We start from the raw sequence: 17,965 nt of genomic DNA, 5'->3' as shown, positions 1-17,965 counted from the left end.
TAAGATAGGCGGGTTCTAACAGTTCAGATTTATCATTTGAAATCGATTTGATAGATTTTGAAGTTAAGCTCATCAAACACTTTGGTGAGCTTAAGAACCACCTAATTCTACTCTATTTTAACTCTTCTCTTGTTTAATTAAATTTGGTCCAACTTGTAATAGAGATTGGTGATTGATATTAGACAATGTTGTACGTTTTCTCTGTTCTCTCTCTCTTGCCATACACTAACACTATTCATCTCTGTACGTAATCATCGTTACATGTACTCTCACAATCCTTGTTCCCTCATAGATCTACTTCTCCAAAAAAATATTCTCTTTTTGATAGCCATTCAACTCTTGATCTAATTTGAGCAACAATGCGTAAGCTAGCTAGAGCTTTAATTAGGTGGATAACTTTAAATGCCTTTTATTTTTCAAGTATTTAACATGATTAATTGTTTTTTTATTAGCACAATTAATAGTCAAATTAATTGTTTTGCTCTAAAGTTATATAATTTGTACTTGTTATGGTTGCTTCCTATTGTCAATTTGTCATAGTTAATTAGTAGACCTACAAATTAGAATTTTTTTCATAAACTATAATTAATAAAACGAATTTTATAGAACCAATATGATTGGTTTTTTTTTCAAAAACCATAAAGACCGTGGGGTTCCCACGGTCTCAATTTTTTTTTTTTTTTATAAAACATAATTTTTTTAAATTTTTTTTGTATTAAAATATTAGAAATGTTGAATACATTTCTATGAAAATAGATGAAATACAATATAATTTTATTTATTAGAAAGACTGCAATAAATAATCCGGATCAATATTTTTCAGGTCGGGTTTTTCGCGGCTGTAAGAAAAATTAATATATTTCTTTATGTGTTATTAGAAAAAAATAAAAATGCTTAGATTCTGAGTTATTGATCCCTGTTCAAAAGTCACTTCTAGGTAATTCAGAAAATATTGTGATCCTTCTAGTACATTTAATTTATGAAAAGTTGTATCTATTTTTGAAAAAAACAAAAACTTTTAAGTTACTTAATGATTGTTATTCAAAAAGAATTCTCAAAATAGATATAACTTTTTATAAATTAAATGTCCTAGAAGGATCATAATATTTTCTGGATTACCTAGAAGTGACTTTTGAACCGGGATCAATAACTCAAAATCTAAGCATTTTTATTTTTTTTTCCAATAACACATAAAGAAATATATTAATTTTTCTTACAGCCGCGAAAAATCCGACCTGAAAAATATTGATCCGGGTTATTTATTGCAGTCTTTCTAATAAATCAAATTATATTGTATTTCATCTATTTTCAACATTTCTAATATTTAAATACAAAAAAAAAAAAAAATATGTTTTATAAAAAAAAAAAAATTGAGACCGTGGGAACCCCACGGTCTGGAGAAAACACAATTTTGAGACCGTGGAAACCCCACGGTCCTTATGGTTTTTGAAAAAAAAAACCAATCATATTGGTTCCGTAAAATTCGTTTTATTAATTATGGTTTATGAAAAAAAATTCTACAAATTAGGCTAATTTTCAGAAAAGCAAGAAAACATGACATTTGACAAGACATTGTGTCTTGTGGTAGATATAAAACCATCATATATACAACGTTGCCTCGTTGCCACATTCAAACCAGAAGTAGCAAAATTTATTCGTCTATAATTTTTTTACTGTAAAGTTTGGAAGTCAAGTTATTTAACTAATTAATATTCATAAAAAAAATATTATTTTTGGATTTTGACCCTACGACTTTCCACACAAAAAATATTATCTTACTTATCTATAATTATCATTAACAATCCCAAGCAAAACTTTGAGCAACTAAACAATTAAAGAAGAAAAAAAACTGCATAATATATACTTCGTTCGAAATAACGAAAGGCCTATACTTCAGTTGGTTAAATTCATAATATTGTAGCTGTGTAGTTAGTAATTCTCGTTAATAAAAATAGACGAAAAGCCTATTATTTTAGAGAAAAAAAGATTATAAAGTGAAACTTTTGTAAAATTTGACACCACTGGTGTCCCTATCAATGGAACATAGAGGCTAGATGCCTAGACCACTATATTTTTTCTTAAAAAAAAAGATAATAAAGTCGACTTCAACCATTTTATAAATCAAGATAATATTAAAAAACTAAACACAATGATTTAACTTTTTTTTGTAGTAAATCTTATTTTTAGAATGAAAGAATAAAAAGTTTCCATGTTTAGATAATTTTAGTTCTTATTAAATATTGCGATCGTTATACAATTATTATAATATTTTTGTCCGAAAACATTTTATTAATCAAATTAATAATGACCATCTGTATTTTTTTTGGCACAAAGGAGGCTCACCCATAAGCAGAGGTTTGCTAAAATCCGGACCGATCCACCCGTGTTCGGGTATAGACGGGTAAACGGGTACACGGGTACGGGTATTAAACGGGCCGGTCACGGTTTTTTTTTAGAAAAAACCCGGGCTAACCCGGACCGGATTGAACTCGTGCCCGTTGTACCTGTGTACCCTACCCGTTGTACCCGTTTTTTTAATTTCAAAATTCCCCCCGGTTCAAGTCAAATTTGGACCGGTCAAATCAAACCCGGACCGGCCAGACCCTGCCAGTGCTCGTGCCCGTACCCGGACCGACCAGATTTGACATTTTTTCTATTAAAATTTAAATTTCATTCTCCCCAATCAAATCTCTTTAAATACACCCCTCTTCCTTCCAATATTTTCACATCTCCATCTCAATTCTCAAATTCTCAATATCTCTATTCTTTCATGCTCTCAATCTCAAATTTTATTATTCTCAATGTTTAAATTTAATTCATTCTACAAATACGCAAACGGAATTACAAAGGTATCGAAATTACGAAGTTCGGCACCTCCCGCAAGATTTCTTTCGCGAGATTTAAATGTTACATTTATTTCATGTTAGATTAATTTATTTTTGTAGAGTAAATTTAGTTTATGCTAGATTTATTGAATGTTAATTGTTAAGTAATTAAAATTGTTAGATTTATTTTATGTTATATTTGTTAAATTTGTTAAGTAATTAGATTTGTTAGATTTATTTTATGTTAGATTTATTGAATATGTTAGATTTATTTAGTTTATGTTAGATTTATTAGATGTGAAGTAATTAGATTTGTTTTGAATATGTTAGATTTTATTTTTGAAATTCGGATTTATTTTTAATAGGTTAAAAAAATATGTTAGAATTATTTATTTGAATATGTGAAGTAATTAGATTTATTTTGAATAGGTTAGATTTTATTTTTAATAGGTTAAAAAAGGATGTTATATTTATTTTTGTGAATATGTGAAGTAATTAGATTTGTTTTGAATAGATTTTATTTTTCAAATTCGGATTTTTTTAATAGGTTAGAAAAAAATGTTAGATTTATTTTTGTGAATATGTGAAGTAATTAGATTTGTTTTGAATAGGTTAGATTTTATTTTTCAAATTCGGATTTATTTTTAATAGGTTAGATAATTAGAAATCTTTGAATGTTAGAAATATTTTTGACTATGGTTAGATTATTAGATTAAAATTTGTTGAATGTTAAAATTTATACATGTTACATTAGATTTTATTTTAAAAATGTTAAAATGTATATATGTCGATGCTCAACGAAAATGAAGATGTTGACATCATGACGTGGTGGAAGAGGAATGCAAGGGCCTATCCAACACTGGTGATGATGGCCCGCGACGTATTTGCCGTACCCGTGTCAATTGTCCCTTCTGAAAGTTACTTTAGTTCGACGAACATGATCCTCTCCGATAAACGCAGTAAGTTGGGTGCACATGTTTTTGAGAGACTTGTGTACTTGAAAGATTGGATTGATGCTGAAGAGCGCAATCAACATCAAGATCAACAAGAATCATCATCCGGAGTCGACACTGAAGAAAGTGGTACCGAACCGTGGCCCGGGCTAATTTGAATTTAGACGGTGCAGAAGAGAGCAAACAATGGTATATAAATCCAAACTTCTAGATAGGTAGTGTCGGTATAAATTTCTAACCTCTTTTAATCTTTATGGTTATTTTTTAAATTATAATTTCTAAACATTTCAATTAGTTTTTAAATTATTCATTGTAAATAAGAATTACTAACAAAAAAAAAGTTAGAACTCCGCCTATATTATTTTACATAGCCGGTCTCTGTTGAACTTAGGGGCACCTCTAATTTCTCAAAAACTGAAATTAAATTGCAATTGAAAGTAAAGAGATGAGTTTAGAGAAATTTGACACGCGGGGTGATAACGGAGTTCGGCAAAACAAAGGCCTACGTCTCCGGGGCTTCGCAACCTTGTGAGGTGCGCCTTTCTATTACCCAATACGAAAGGATTACAACTTGTGAACCGTTGAGCCCTTACACACCAAGCGGGAAGTCAAACGACCAACTCAAAGAGATGAGAACAAGGTCTCGATTGTCTTAGAAACACAAGAGAAACACTCAATAGATCACTCTAACCTAATATATATCAAGATTAGTGAAGTAGGTTTGAGGTTGCTTGAGGGATTTTGAAGTTTTAAGCTCTCACAACAATGGAGTAGGCTAAGCTCTCAGAAAATCACTTTTGAATTAATTAGGGTCGGCTGAGATAAGTGAGAAGAAAACCTCACTCATCTATTTATAGTGTCAGCTCAAAAATGAGCTGTTTGAACCAAAACGTTACAACGTTTTATAAAACGTTACAACGTTTTAATTCAAATTGCGATTTAGGGTTTAGATTTCTGACAGCTCAGCAAAAAGCGTTCAAAAACGTTACAACGTTTTATAAACGTTACATAACGTTTTGTGCTGTAAAATTTTGATCAAAAACAGGAATTGTTTGAAGCTCAGATTTAATTAAAACGTTACAACGTTTCATGAAAACGTTACAACGTTTTCCATTTGAAATACTGACAATACTAAAACGTTATAACGTTTTACAAAAAACGTTACAACGTTTTAATTGGTCGGTACACCAGTGCTTCAGCCGTTTTTATTAATCCTAAAACGTTACAACGTTTAGTAAAAACATTATAACTTTTTAAGTTATTTCTAAGTTTTAATCAAGCTTTTAGTTTAGTGTTTCTGGCAGAATTAAAACGTTACAACGTTTTATAAACGTTACCAACGTTTTACTTCTGCAAAAACAGCCTCAAACTTATTTTACCACCTTTGATTTTACAATTTGTATTCTTGATAAAAGTCTTCATGATTTCTTCAGTCCAAGCATATTATTCTGTAATTCCAACTCTTCTTGGACCTACATAATCTTAAAATAGAAGAAATCGTAAAATTCAATAATTGTATGTTTTTACAAATTAGTCAAATAGACAAAAATGATTATTGTACGAACAACAGTCTCAAGCCCGGAATAAAGGAGGAGGGTAACTTTTATTTTTTAATCTATTGTTTTAAAATAATTCCTAATTATTTTTAAAGTAATTGATTTAATAAATTTTTGATTTATATTTTATTGTTTTAAAGTAATTGATTTAAGATATTTTTTATTTATATTTTATTTAACCTATTAAAAATAAATGAACGTTTAGAAAATATATTATCAATTTAAAATGAACGTTTAGAAAATATATTATCAATTTAAAATGAATGTTTAGAAAATATATTATCAATTTAAAATATAAACTAAAAATTTCGAGATATAAATAAATTATGAAACTATATAATTAGAATGAGAATTTGAAACTAAAATAAAATGACTCGTGTAAAGAAATAAATAAATAGATTTGTACTTAGCCGAATAAATATACAAATTTTCGCACGGATAATTTTTATATATAAGTTACAAATTTTATTTATTTAGGAATTATAAAGATGTGATTTGATAATTTTATGTATATATATACACTATTTGGAATTGAACTATTCAGATTTTAAAAGTCAAATTATAAACACGTAATAATATTTCATACGACACTATAAAAAAACATAAAAAAAGAAAAAAAAAACAGACCAGACCGCCCCTACCCGGATCGCTCGGCCCCAGAATCCGAGACGGGTATGAAACGGGTAGGGTAGAGTTTTTGAAAAAAACAACCCATCTACCCGTGCCCGTTCTACCCGAGTACCCGTACCCGTTCTACCCGTTGCCCGCCACGGATTTACCCGTGCCCGGCCCGAAGTACCCGGGAGCAAACTTCTACCCATAAGACATAATAGTTGTAAGTTCTAACCAGGAAAAATACCACAATTTATAAATCGACTCAACTCTAGCTTGGAGCTCACCCTGGTTGCAAATAAATAAATAATGTGCAATGCCAAATCCAGACCTGTGAAAATGAAGTCCACATCATTTTGTAGTTTTCAATTATCAATTAAAGGTCTATATATCATCACTAAATCACCCATAAAACCATATCTACATACTATCCTAAATCAGACCATTTGATCTAAAATGAACGGGTTGGATCGAACCAATTTAGAATTAAGAGAGTTCTTAAGTGCAAGTTTAGTGGAGTGACACGAGTTCTCGTCTCTCTATGAAGAGATGCATATTTAATTTTAAAAAATAACATCTAAAAAATACTAATTTACTACTTTTCTAACAAAAAAATAGCTCAGCAATGACCCACTACATAGATGGTCCATCTTCGTACTAGCCGCAGAGGATCGAAGTTATTATTAAGAACTGTTTTAGCTGTCATGATAGACACTTTAGAATAATTAAGTGACCCCAGTTTCACAGGCTAGTGCTGCACTAGTACTAGTTTCAGCTTTTACCCTGCTCACTTTTGGAGCGACTTCATTTGTGTAGGCCACTAGAACGGATACTTCTATGTAGCTTTTCTGAAATTGATCATTCGTGGTGTTACTGGTGTTGGTCCTGTTGAACATGTGATAACTGGAACAATAATTGTTGCAATTTACATTCTTCGCTGATTAGAGTGGAAAAAACATGCTTGCCGTGATGTGACTAACACGTCGTGATTTTGATTTCGTGCTATGCTGTGATTAAAATGTCGAGGGGTGGTCACGGCACGCGAATTGTCACGGCGTAACTCGTATGTTATGACTATTCTCGTGCCGTGACGAAACATAACTAGTCACATTTTTCATGTTTAACTATTTTTTTATAATTTAAGTTAGTTTATTCAAGATTCACCATTTGATTAAGACCTAACAGTCCTAATTACACGTGATTCGCGTGATTACGTGCCGTGCCGTGACCGGATCTTTCGTGTGACGTGCCGTGCCAAATTTTCTACAAGTTGGTCACGGCATGGGACACGCGAATCATGGCACGGAACAGTAACACATCCCGTGCTGTAACTGTATCGTTCTATGACGGAACCGGCTTCGCCGTGCCATTTTTTCCACTCTATTGCTGATCATATAAAGAAATGCTTAAAATGCACATTTTTTGTTTTTCAGCAGAAAAAAAAAAAATCAAATTTTCATTATAGTGATTGATTTTTTTCCTTTTTAAAAAATAGGTGAAATCTTCGGTCTTTGAAGCGTGTTTCGGCCACAGAAAATCTGAAAATTATTGGGACGTACGTCCCAGTAGTATACTAGTATGTATACTACGAGTGCGTATCCTCTGAGATATCTCATATTTTGCGTGACCGACGTGTCCAGTGCCTATTCGGGGATGGCGCAGGGGACAATATTATTTGAGCTTAGAGATTCATGCAGAAACCGTATTTGAACGGTTGAGATTTTCTAACAAGTCACGCAAAATATGAGATATCTCAGAAGATGCGAATTCGAGTAGTATCCGATCAATGGTTGGTCTGAACAGTTTTTGGATTTGTTATCGTTTGTGTGGTTATTGTGGAAATTAGTATAATTTAACTATTGATTCGGTTTTATTTTCTTGAGACTGAACCATTGGTTTTGATTTCATCTATATTTTTGAGGAAAAAAAATAATCAATAACTTTGTTGATAATTTGATTTTTTATTTTCTAAAAAAAATTATAATATGCCTCACATTTGACGTCTTTCGCTCCCCGCTATGTTTTAATTTTAAAGCTTTAGGTCATGTTTGGTTGTGAAGTAACTTTAATCCGGAGTAAATTGCTTACTCCAAGTTAAGGTGGAGTAAGTTAATCATGTTTGGTGGAGTAAGCTAAACTGGATTAATTCAAATCTTACTCCCACTTACTCCATTAATTTTACGTCTTGTTTGGTGGATTAAGTGTAGAGTAAGGAGTTTAATCCACCTCATACTTCCCAACCAAACATGACCTTAATAGTTTAAAATTTAAAATTATGTTTAACTTTTTTTTAATAAATATGATTCCTATCATTTCTTTCACATGTAGAAAAATTACTACATTCTGGATCTATTGAATTGACATGAATAGAGCTAGTATTTTCTGTCAAAAAGATTATAAAAAAATATATATTTTCATGTGTGGAAGCAATATCAATCACATCTAATTTATTTTATTATTCGAGTTTTACAAAAAAAAAATATAAAATATTTAAAACTGCAGGACATAAAATAAAACATTTATGAATGAGGATATGATAATCTGCATATTACTGTTTAGACCCTTGCTATGGATCCATATCTCTATTTTTAAAACTCAAACAGTCGATCCAAATTGTTAAACATGATTTTCATATAAAATTATATTTGTAGACTAAATTTTATATTTTTTTATCATTGGTAGAAAATTATTGTGTTTGGATGTTCCTAGAATTTTCAAATCAAGTAATTTTATAGTTATCTAAAGTAATAGTAAAAAAAATTCTATACCCTCGCTCATTAAATCCTCCTATGCTATAAAATGTAAAATCAAGTTACTTGTGTTCCATTTTTTATTTCATCATTTTTTAGCGTACATCGTTCGGAGTTAGATTCTTTTGTTATATTGATAATCCTTACTTCTTATTTAGCTTTTTAAAAACCCAAAAATTGAAGAGAGGCGATTCAAATTCTAATCGTTTTTATTATTATGGTCTTCTCACTCTTTTTAGATTTCCATCTCTAACGCCGATACTTTTTTTTCTCTCTCTTGTTTTTACTTTTTTAAACGGAGAGGAGAATGAAAGAGAAAAGAGAGACAAGTCAAGCAGAGTCAATCGGAGTTGAGAATGTAGTATTGTCAGAGCTCAAAGCATAAAGTCTCTACCCTATCTCGATCGGAGTGCATCAATGAGCACATCTGGCTATCGGAACACAGTAGCTATTGGATGAAAGCGGATCCAATTATAAAGAAAGATGAAAAATAAGGTAATAGGGTGTTTAACAGTATAGATAAGAACTAGTATTTGGTATTGTGACAAAGACACATGGTCTCCATTTGAGAGGTCATGGGTTCATAATCTGGATGGAAAAAATTCTTTATTATAATAACAATGATATAAAATTTTGAGGCTTGATCCTTTTTTTTTCATTTTGAAAAAAAAAGAGTGTAGATAAGTAGAATTAGATAATAATAGTAGTTTAGATAATTTCATGAGAATAAAAAAGTTTAGATCTGAGAATGATAGTCATTTGATTTGTTGTAAATATTTGTTTATCAATAGTGTCGTTAGTAAGCATTTAAAACTCAAAAATTCTGAATCAATTAATTTATTACATTGAGTCATCTTGACTGTAAATCATTTTCTAAGTTATTTATATTCATTTAATATCTTTAATTAATAATATTGTTCACGCTATTTTTTAAATTTATAAATGTCTTTTTTATTTCGTAAATAGTGTACATGTCAATTTTGTAGCTGTTTGAAATCGTTTAATTTTTCCATCAAACAATATAAATTTTTGAAATGATATAATTTTAATGACTTAATGATGGATGATGATCAATTAAATTTTAAATTAACACACCTGACCTCCACCGTACTTTATATCCTATAAAAGAGTAAGAGCTTCTCTGTTTAGAGTATGCTAAATGAATTAAGATGATGTAATTATGTAAACAGCAGTGGACCAGAGATAAGATTATAAGACGTGCAAAAAATGGTCACACAATATCTCAATTCCAACTACCAATTCAATGCATGCCTACAAAAGAAGACCATGCACGCATTTAATAACCAAATAACACAGTAAATATCCTTATTGTTATGACAAGAAATTAATACATTCGGTTAATTGCAAACACTCTGTCTGGTTTAAGGGGGCTGGTTATTTGTGAGACAAATGCAAGTGAAATGATATCGGATTGTGAGATATTAATACATTTTGCATAATGTATTTCACATTGGTCTCTTTCAAATATGCTTGGTAGCTTCTATTAACATTCTTAGGAAAAAAAAAATATATCTCAAGCTCCAGCATATGATGTATTTTTTTTGCATAATGAAAATTTAAATTCATACTCAGTTGAAAGATAGACTAACCTATATCGAGTTCATCTTACTGTATCCACAACCTCAGCAAAGAACTTTTATTAGAGACGTGTCTTTAGCAGGGGCGGAGCTAAACGAATTCATTTTACATGGATGCTAATAGAAATTTTGATTTTAGATCGGATCGTCCGTTCAACTTTGGCATGAATTTTAAAGGGGTCTGTGCATTCCATCTCGGACCGAATTGGTCTGGATTATGATCAAATATCCGGATCTAAACATAAATATTCTGATCAAATGGACTTGAGCTATAAACTTTTAAGCTATGGAGGTCAAATACGACAGTCAAATCATATAAAATTTTCATGTGAGTAAGGACGTCAATGTTATGATACACATGATATTTTACTCTAAACTTACATAGAAAATTATGTATAAATTAACACATAATTTTTGAAAATAAATGAGATTAATTGACTCTATTTTTCCTTACTGAATCCACTTTAGAGTGAAAAAATGACATATTGGAGCTAATTTCGATACGGAACGGAACAGAACAATTATAACACAGAATGGCATGTCAAGACATGCGTGTCGTGACTAGTTATTCGCAAAAAAGACATGATACTAAAACTGCCCTGACCACAACACAAAACAAAGCACAAAATAGTACAAAAAACGGCACAGAATGATACAAAGACATATGAGATACCACATGGCACATTTTTTCCAACATTTGTTTTTCATCACTTTAAAATTTTCAAAAATCGTTCCATATTTTTTAAGAACATTTTTAATTTTTTTTTCAATAAACAAATTTAAATTATGAAAAATAATTAAATATAATTAAATGTGACTAACATAACTAGTTACAAAAGTTTGATCATGATACATTTGGTCACGATACGACTTGATCACGATGTGATTCACATGGCATGACTAGGGGCGGATTCATAAATTCTGTTAGAATAGAGAACTAATCGTATTTAAATAGCTAATCAGGTTCAAACTCATTAACTTATCGGGTAAACAATTACAACTCGGTCATTATAACTATGTTTAAAAAATATGTTATAATTATAAAATCAATTGATACAGCATTAAAATATTTTTTCTAAGTTAATTAAAAATTCGTTTGGCACATTTCAAAGTGGGACTGTTCTTAACACATTGAAGTCAAAACTTAGAGAAAAATTTAATTGAAATATATGTATTGAATAATAAAAGGCTCAAAAAATTCGGCCGGTCAATTTTCTTAGAATTGTAATGATAGGTCCTATTGTCAAACTTTTCTTGTTCTCTTCCTTTTCTTCATTCTATTTACAAAACATATAGAGCATTGCAGATCCCAAAAAAAAAAAAAAAATGAAATACTCAAAATCGACCAAAGCTTAGAAAGAATTGGTTCAAGAATCATACTAACTCAGGTCAGGGGTAGGCACACTGAACAATTAGTACTGGGTTGAAAAAAAAATTCAAATCCAGGGGTAAACAAGTGCCTACCTCTGTTTCTTCTTGAATCCTCCAATGGACGTGACTAATCCTTATTATTTTAGTTATGACACGGCACATGGAAAATTGACTTGATCAAAACACGTAACCAAAGTCATTGCATGCATGTTAGTCACAACACAACAATTTTTCTGCTTTATTATTTCACCATGTTTAGCATAATATGTTCTCTCTCCAAATTCAAGAGCAAACATGGTACTATTGTGCCAATAATCCAATATAGTGTTTTTAATTTATCTCGCCTCTCTCCAGACTATAGTGTCTACTGTCTAGACATATATATATATCACACTTCTCTGGACGAGAAAGGACCAACTTAATAGGATCAAATACTACATAAAACGGACAAAGAAACGCCTCTCTGGCTCTGGCCAACCGTACATTAAGCGCACCTAACTAGGTGCATTACACAATGACAACGTGACACTGTGTTGATGTATTGCTATCTCTGTTCCTTTGATGCACTAGATCATGTGCGTTGTAACGCGTAAACTGCAAAAGTCGGAATTTTCAGGATGTTGTCGTGTTTTAACGCACAACACACTCAGAAAGTGGAATACTGCCATTTGTTCGTTATCAGGCGGTTCTGAAAATTTTGAAATCCGGTGCGAAAAAAAAAATTGGATTCTTTATATATATATTTTTTTTTATTAATATGTCAATAGATTATACTTACATCTATTGTATTTATAGAAAAAATTAAACTCTTTAAATATACAAAGTTTGAGTCTTAATATTTTATTTATTTTTAATATATACAAATTAAATCTTTTTAATATATACAAACTAAATTTTATTTTTTGGGCCCCCTTAGATCTTGAGGTCCGAAACCATCGCCTTGGGTATCCTGCACTAGGACCAGGGTGGATCTAAGATTTCGATCAGGGTAGGGCACTAATTGGATTCAAATAGTCAATTAAGTTCAAACCCATTAATTAATCAGGTACTAGATAAAAGCTTATTTTGTAATAGAAAGTTGGACAAAATTGATTAAAAAAATCCATATGCATCTAAACTTTGGTTATTAGCTAAATTAGTCATTAGTTTTTAATTTTCAAAATCTATATCCAAAAAATAATTAAAAATACTAATTGAAGCAAAAAAAATTGATAAGATTTTCATGAATTTTTTTTATCTCATTAGAGGGACCGTATCAGAAATGATGATATATGTGACAAACTTGGGGTAGCACTGATTGAAGAGAAGATCATCCAAAATCGTTTGAGATGGTTTGGACATCTCCAAAGGAGACCTCCTGAAGCACCGGTGCGTACTGGAATTATAAGGCATATCGAAAACACAAGGAGAGGCAGAGGTTGGCCACGATTGACATGGGACGAAGCAGTAAAAAGAGACTTGAAGGAGTGGAATATAACTAAGGAGTCGGCTTCGGACATGAGCGCGTGGAAGCTAGCGATCCACGTACCAGAACCATGACCTAGTGCTGGTTAGGGATTATTTAGAGATAGTATTATAGGTCTTAGATCATAGGAGTAAGAATTTGGAGTCTATGATGTAAGTTTAGGACCTTGATCTCTACGATTAGGTATAATATAGTTAATATTAGTATTAGTATTAGTATTATTGCTATCACTTTTACTTTTATTTTATGACTACTTTATTACTACTTATCTTTATTGTATGATTATGATTGAGTTTTATTTCTAGCCTATCCCAACTCGTTTAGGACTAAAGGTGGTTGTTGTTGTTGTTGTTGTTGTTGTTGTATTAGAAGCACTCTCATAAAATACTAAAAAAATATGACAACCAAACAATAATTATGAGGATAAATTTAAGTCCTAAACGTTAACTCTTATTGTGTATAATTGAATCCTAAATTGATCACTTGAAAATCTCAAATAACTATCAAGATAATATTCATAAAATTATTTAGATTAGGATTTTCAGAAATTAATCATGATTAACCGTATACTTTCAATTAAAAAAAAGAGTGTAAAAAAAAAGGAAAATGAAAATAAAAAATAAAATAAAATAAAGAACACAAGGAGCAACAAAAATATAAAAAAATGAAACATGGAAAAAAAATTAAAAGCAAATCGGAAAGCAAAATTCAGAGGCAATGGAGGTATCATGCACCCACCAAAATGGAGAGAGTGAAAGAAAATGGGAGAGAAAATTGAATTGGTTGGTTCTAGGTTAGCGTAAGAAACGGAAGGTAAATTGAAAATGGTGACCTAAGAATCTTTTTCAAAATTCAGCCCTGGTCTTACTAGCTCAGCCACTGCTCGAGATAGGACAAACCATTTTTTTAGGGTATGGCAAGAATTCATATGACCTAAACCTGAAAACTAATTTTCAGAATCCAGGATAGGACACTTTCCCACCCCTGAATCAACATGGGTTCGCCCTTGGCTAGGACCGAACATGATTGTGACTTTGTGTTGATTCAATTCAATCACTTTGCTAGTTATCTAAATCCCATCAAAGAGCCGCGATACTACTATTCATTCCATGTGTTTATAGAGAACGATTAATTTTTTTTTTGTCTTCATCATGTCTTTATTTTTTAAACATTAATAACTTAAAATTTTATAATTTATGTGTTAAAATAAAATCATTAGATGTGATTGATCTATATTATTTTTTCTACATGTACGTAACAAAATTACTATTTTGTTAGTTTGTTTTTATATGAAACAATTATAAGTTGAAAAATCAATGTCCATAATTGATTCTATTAATGTATATTTGCAAATCTTGATAATGCTGATCAAAATAATATCGAAATATCGCAATCTTTGATGTAGATCAAATGTAACAGTTTTATTTTGATATTTGAGTTTTAAATGTAAAGTTATCAATATTAAAAAAAATAAAGACATAACAAAGACAAAAAAAATAAAAGAATTTGATCATATGACACTCGGTTCACATGACACTCGAATTGGAATTGACTACTTTCTTAGTATTGTTTTGTTCATTCACATTATTTTTTTAATTAGTGTCGCTAAGCACATGCATTATGAAAAGGAAGAGGGGGCTGTCCGATGGCCATCGGACCACTTTTGTATTCGATGAGTTCTCTCACCGTCAGATCTGCTTTAAGATTCGTGTGTACGGATTTTAAAGTAGACGCGAAATTGCGGACGCGAATCCTAAAACAGATTCGACAGTGAAGAGAACCTATCGAACACAAAAGTGGTCCGATGGGCATCGGACGCCCTCCTCTCCCTTATGAAAACTACCTATATAAGATGTATTGAAATCTATCAGAGAGTGTAAAATCCTGTCTCGATTTGATAGCATAATGTGCAATAGTCATGTCAAGTATCAATGGATATTATCCATATTCTACGAGTTTTCACTAATTAAATTAATTCAAAGCAATAATTTTCAGCTTGCATAGCTTGTCTTACTTTCTTTTGATATTGCGGCAAAACTGGTATTAGTCTTAGCTAAATTTTCAGCTTGCATGACATGCTCATTGCGGTTGGTGCTATTTAATTAGGCCTTCTGGGCCTAATACGGCCTATGAAATTTGAAAGTTGGCCCAATGCTTATATGCTACTGTTGGTAATTAATTTCATATAAGAAATATTATTGAAATTCCACAGTTGGAACCTGACCGTACCGAATAATCAATTGCATCAAATCGCTGCTCATTGCTCAACGGATAAATGCTAATTAGTATGTACCGTTGATGGTTCATGATCTGGCGTTTCTACTTGGAAGCATTAAATGCTCCTACTAAAAGCTACGCATAATTACTTCATCCATGATCCATCCCTCTCTATATATACAATTGACTCAACGCAGTTCTCTCATATTTGCATCAAACCCTAGCCAAAACAAAATCAATAAAGAAGAAGAAGATGAGGAAAAGGGTGAGCATGGGGAGGCAAAAGATAGAGATAAAGAAAATCGAGAACGAGGAGGCGAGGCAGGTGTGTTTCTCAAAGCGGCGCAACGGGTTGTTCAAGAAGGCAAGCGAATTGTCGACGCTATGTGGGGCCGAGATCTGCATCGTCATCTTCTCTCCAGCCGGCAAGGCCTTCTCCTTTGGCCACCCCTCTGTCGACTCTGTTGCTGACCGCTTCCTCTCTTCCTCCACTAAAACCAACTCTGTTGCTTCTAACTATGGTAAATTATGTCTATTATATTTACATGTCCTCCTTAATTTCTTCTTGTTTCTATAGATATCTTTGAAAAATGCTCAACAAATTTATTGTCATAGAACATCTAGGGGCGGGTTTACATTCGCTAAATAGCAGAGGTCAGTTGATCACCTCCATTATTTAATATGAAAATTCTTTAAACTTGTACAATAGATTATAATATTAACGATAAAATTGCTATATCTATGTTAAATTTGACCCCATAGATTAAAAATATTATGTTCATATTAACTTCAATTGAGTTAATTAATTGTTATACTTATATTTACTAGAAATTTTTATGTACATAATATATTGATCACCTCATATAGATTAAAATCCTGTTTCCGTCTCTTAGAACATGCTCTTTTATTCTTGTTTCTTTAAACCTATTATATATTTATCCAAAAATATTTAGTAATGATTAGTATATATGATTTGAATAGGTACAGCTGGCCACAACCAAAATGGACCGAAGGTGGGGCGGATCGTGGCAGGATCACCCATCGCAAGGGAGCTGAGCCGACAATGCACTGAAATAAATGGAAAGTTGGAGAGTGAGAGGAAGCGAAGAGAGAAACTAGAGGTGGCTATTGTAAAGAAGGAACGTGAGGGTGGTTTTAACAAGGCCATTGTCGACGGTGTAGACGAGCTGAATTTGCTGGAATTAGAGGCGTATGAAAAGGCGCTTGTAAAGTTGAGTGGTTCGATGGCGGAAAGAACCAATCAACTCCTGCCTGAAGCAATGGCCCACAGGCAGCTGCAGCAGCAACAGGTCCCACAATTCAGTGTGCCCGTTAAGCAAGAAATTAGCGGCCTCATGCCGGGAGCAAGTGCTTTCCAGCCACTTCATACGGGGTTCGGATTTCACCGTGGATTTTATGGCGTTTTTTAGGAGTTGGTTTAAGGATTTTGGAATTTGCCTCTTGGAAATAAAGTGCATGTTAAGAATTAAACTTAATGCTTGTGAATGTTTATATATTAATTTTTAATAAGGTTATGAATGATTTCGTGATTAAAATTAATTATGCAAAATTTGTTCTGAATTATTCAATATTAGGGTAAGTATTTGATAAAAAAATATTTAGGATTATTTGATCATCACTTTTCACTTTATGTTGAGCACTACTTAATTATCCTAGAAGAATTATAAATAAAAAAAAGCAGTTTATAACTTACTATTAAAATGTCTTTAATTTATTTCCCATCAATTTTACTTTTTGCAAGCTATCTTAATTAGGCCAGCGTTATATAAATTTTCTCCTTTATATGTAAAATAAAAAGAACATTCCATAACAGCGTTGATGATGATGATCCAGAAAATTTTATTTAATGTTCTGTAAGTGCTAGATGGCATATTTATGTTTCCCTTTTCTTTTAATATAATATTTGTTTGGACAATGAGGATGATTTCCTTTTCCTTAACAAATGTTATTTGCTCTTAAATCATAAATGCATGTTCTATTTTAAGAATAATATTGTGAACTTTGAACGGAAATTGATGGATAACAACTAATAGTTTTAGTTTTAAAAGTAAAATAGTTGAAATAGGGTCGACGTGCCTATCCAAAAATTTATTTCCATTAATCTGCATTTTAAGTAACAAATAAATGAGGTGTTTGTTTCATTTTTTTTATTTTTTACCATGTTTTATCTGGAAGTATCTTTCATCATTTAGCACAAGTGTAAAATGAAGGGAAATTTTACAAAATATTATCCTTTCAAAATTTATCAAACAAAATAACTCTCCTCTAAAATAATTAACAAGTGTCCTTGTAGGCCCCAATTTTCCATTTCTTTCCCCTCCCTCCTCTCTCTCCAATAGCTTCCCTCCTCTCCTTTCTCCTTTCTCCTTTCTCCTTTCTCCTTTCTCCTTCTTAAATATAATCTGCCAACATTTTGGAGGACAAAAAAAAATTGATTATGAAGAATTTTTTTTTTTTTTTTTTTCAATAATTACATTGCCATCTGATATTTTGTAGCTATATTATCAAAAAAATAGGTTATGTGATCTTCATTATTTAGTAATGATTATTTTGAACGCTCAATAAACTGAATTATATAACTTTTTTTTTTTTACTAG

The sequence above is a fragment of the Carex rostrata genome, chromosome 24 (assembly GCF_964058835.1).
Source record: "Carex rostrata chromosome 24, lpCarRost1.2, whole genome shotgun sequence".
Lineage (NCBI taxonomy): Eukaryota > Viridiplantae > Streptophyta > Magnoliopsida > Poales > Cyperaceae > Carex > Carex rostrata.
Note: the sequence above shows the minus strand (reverse complement) of the source record.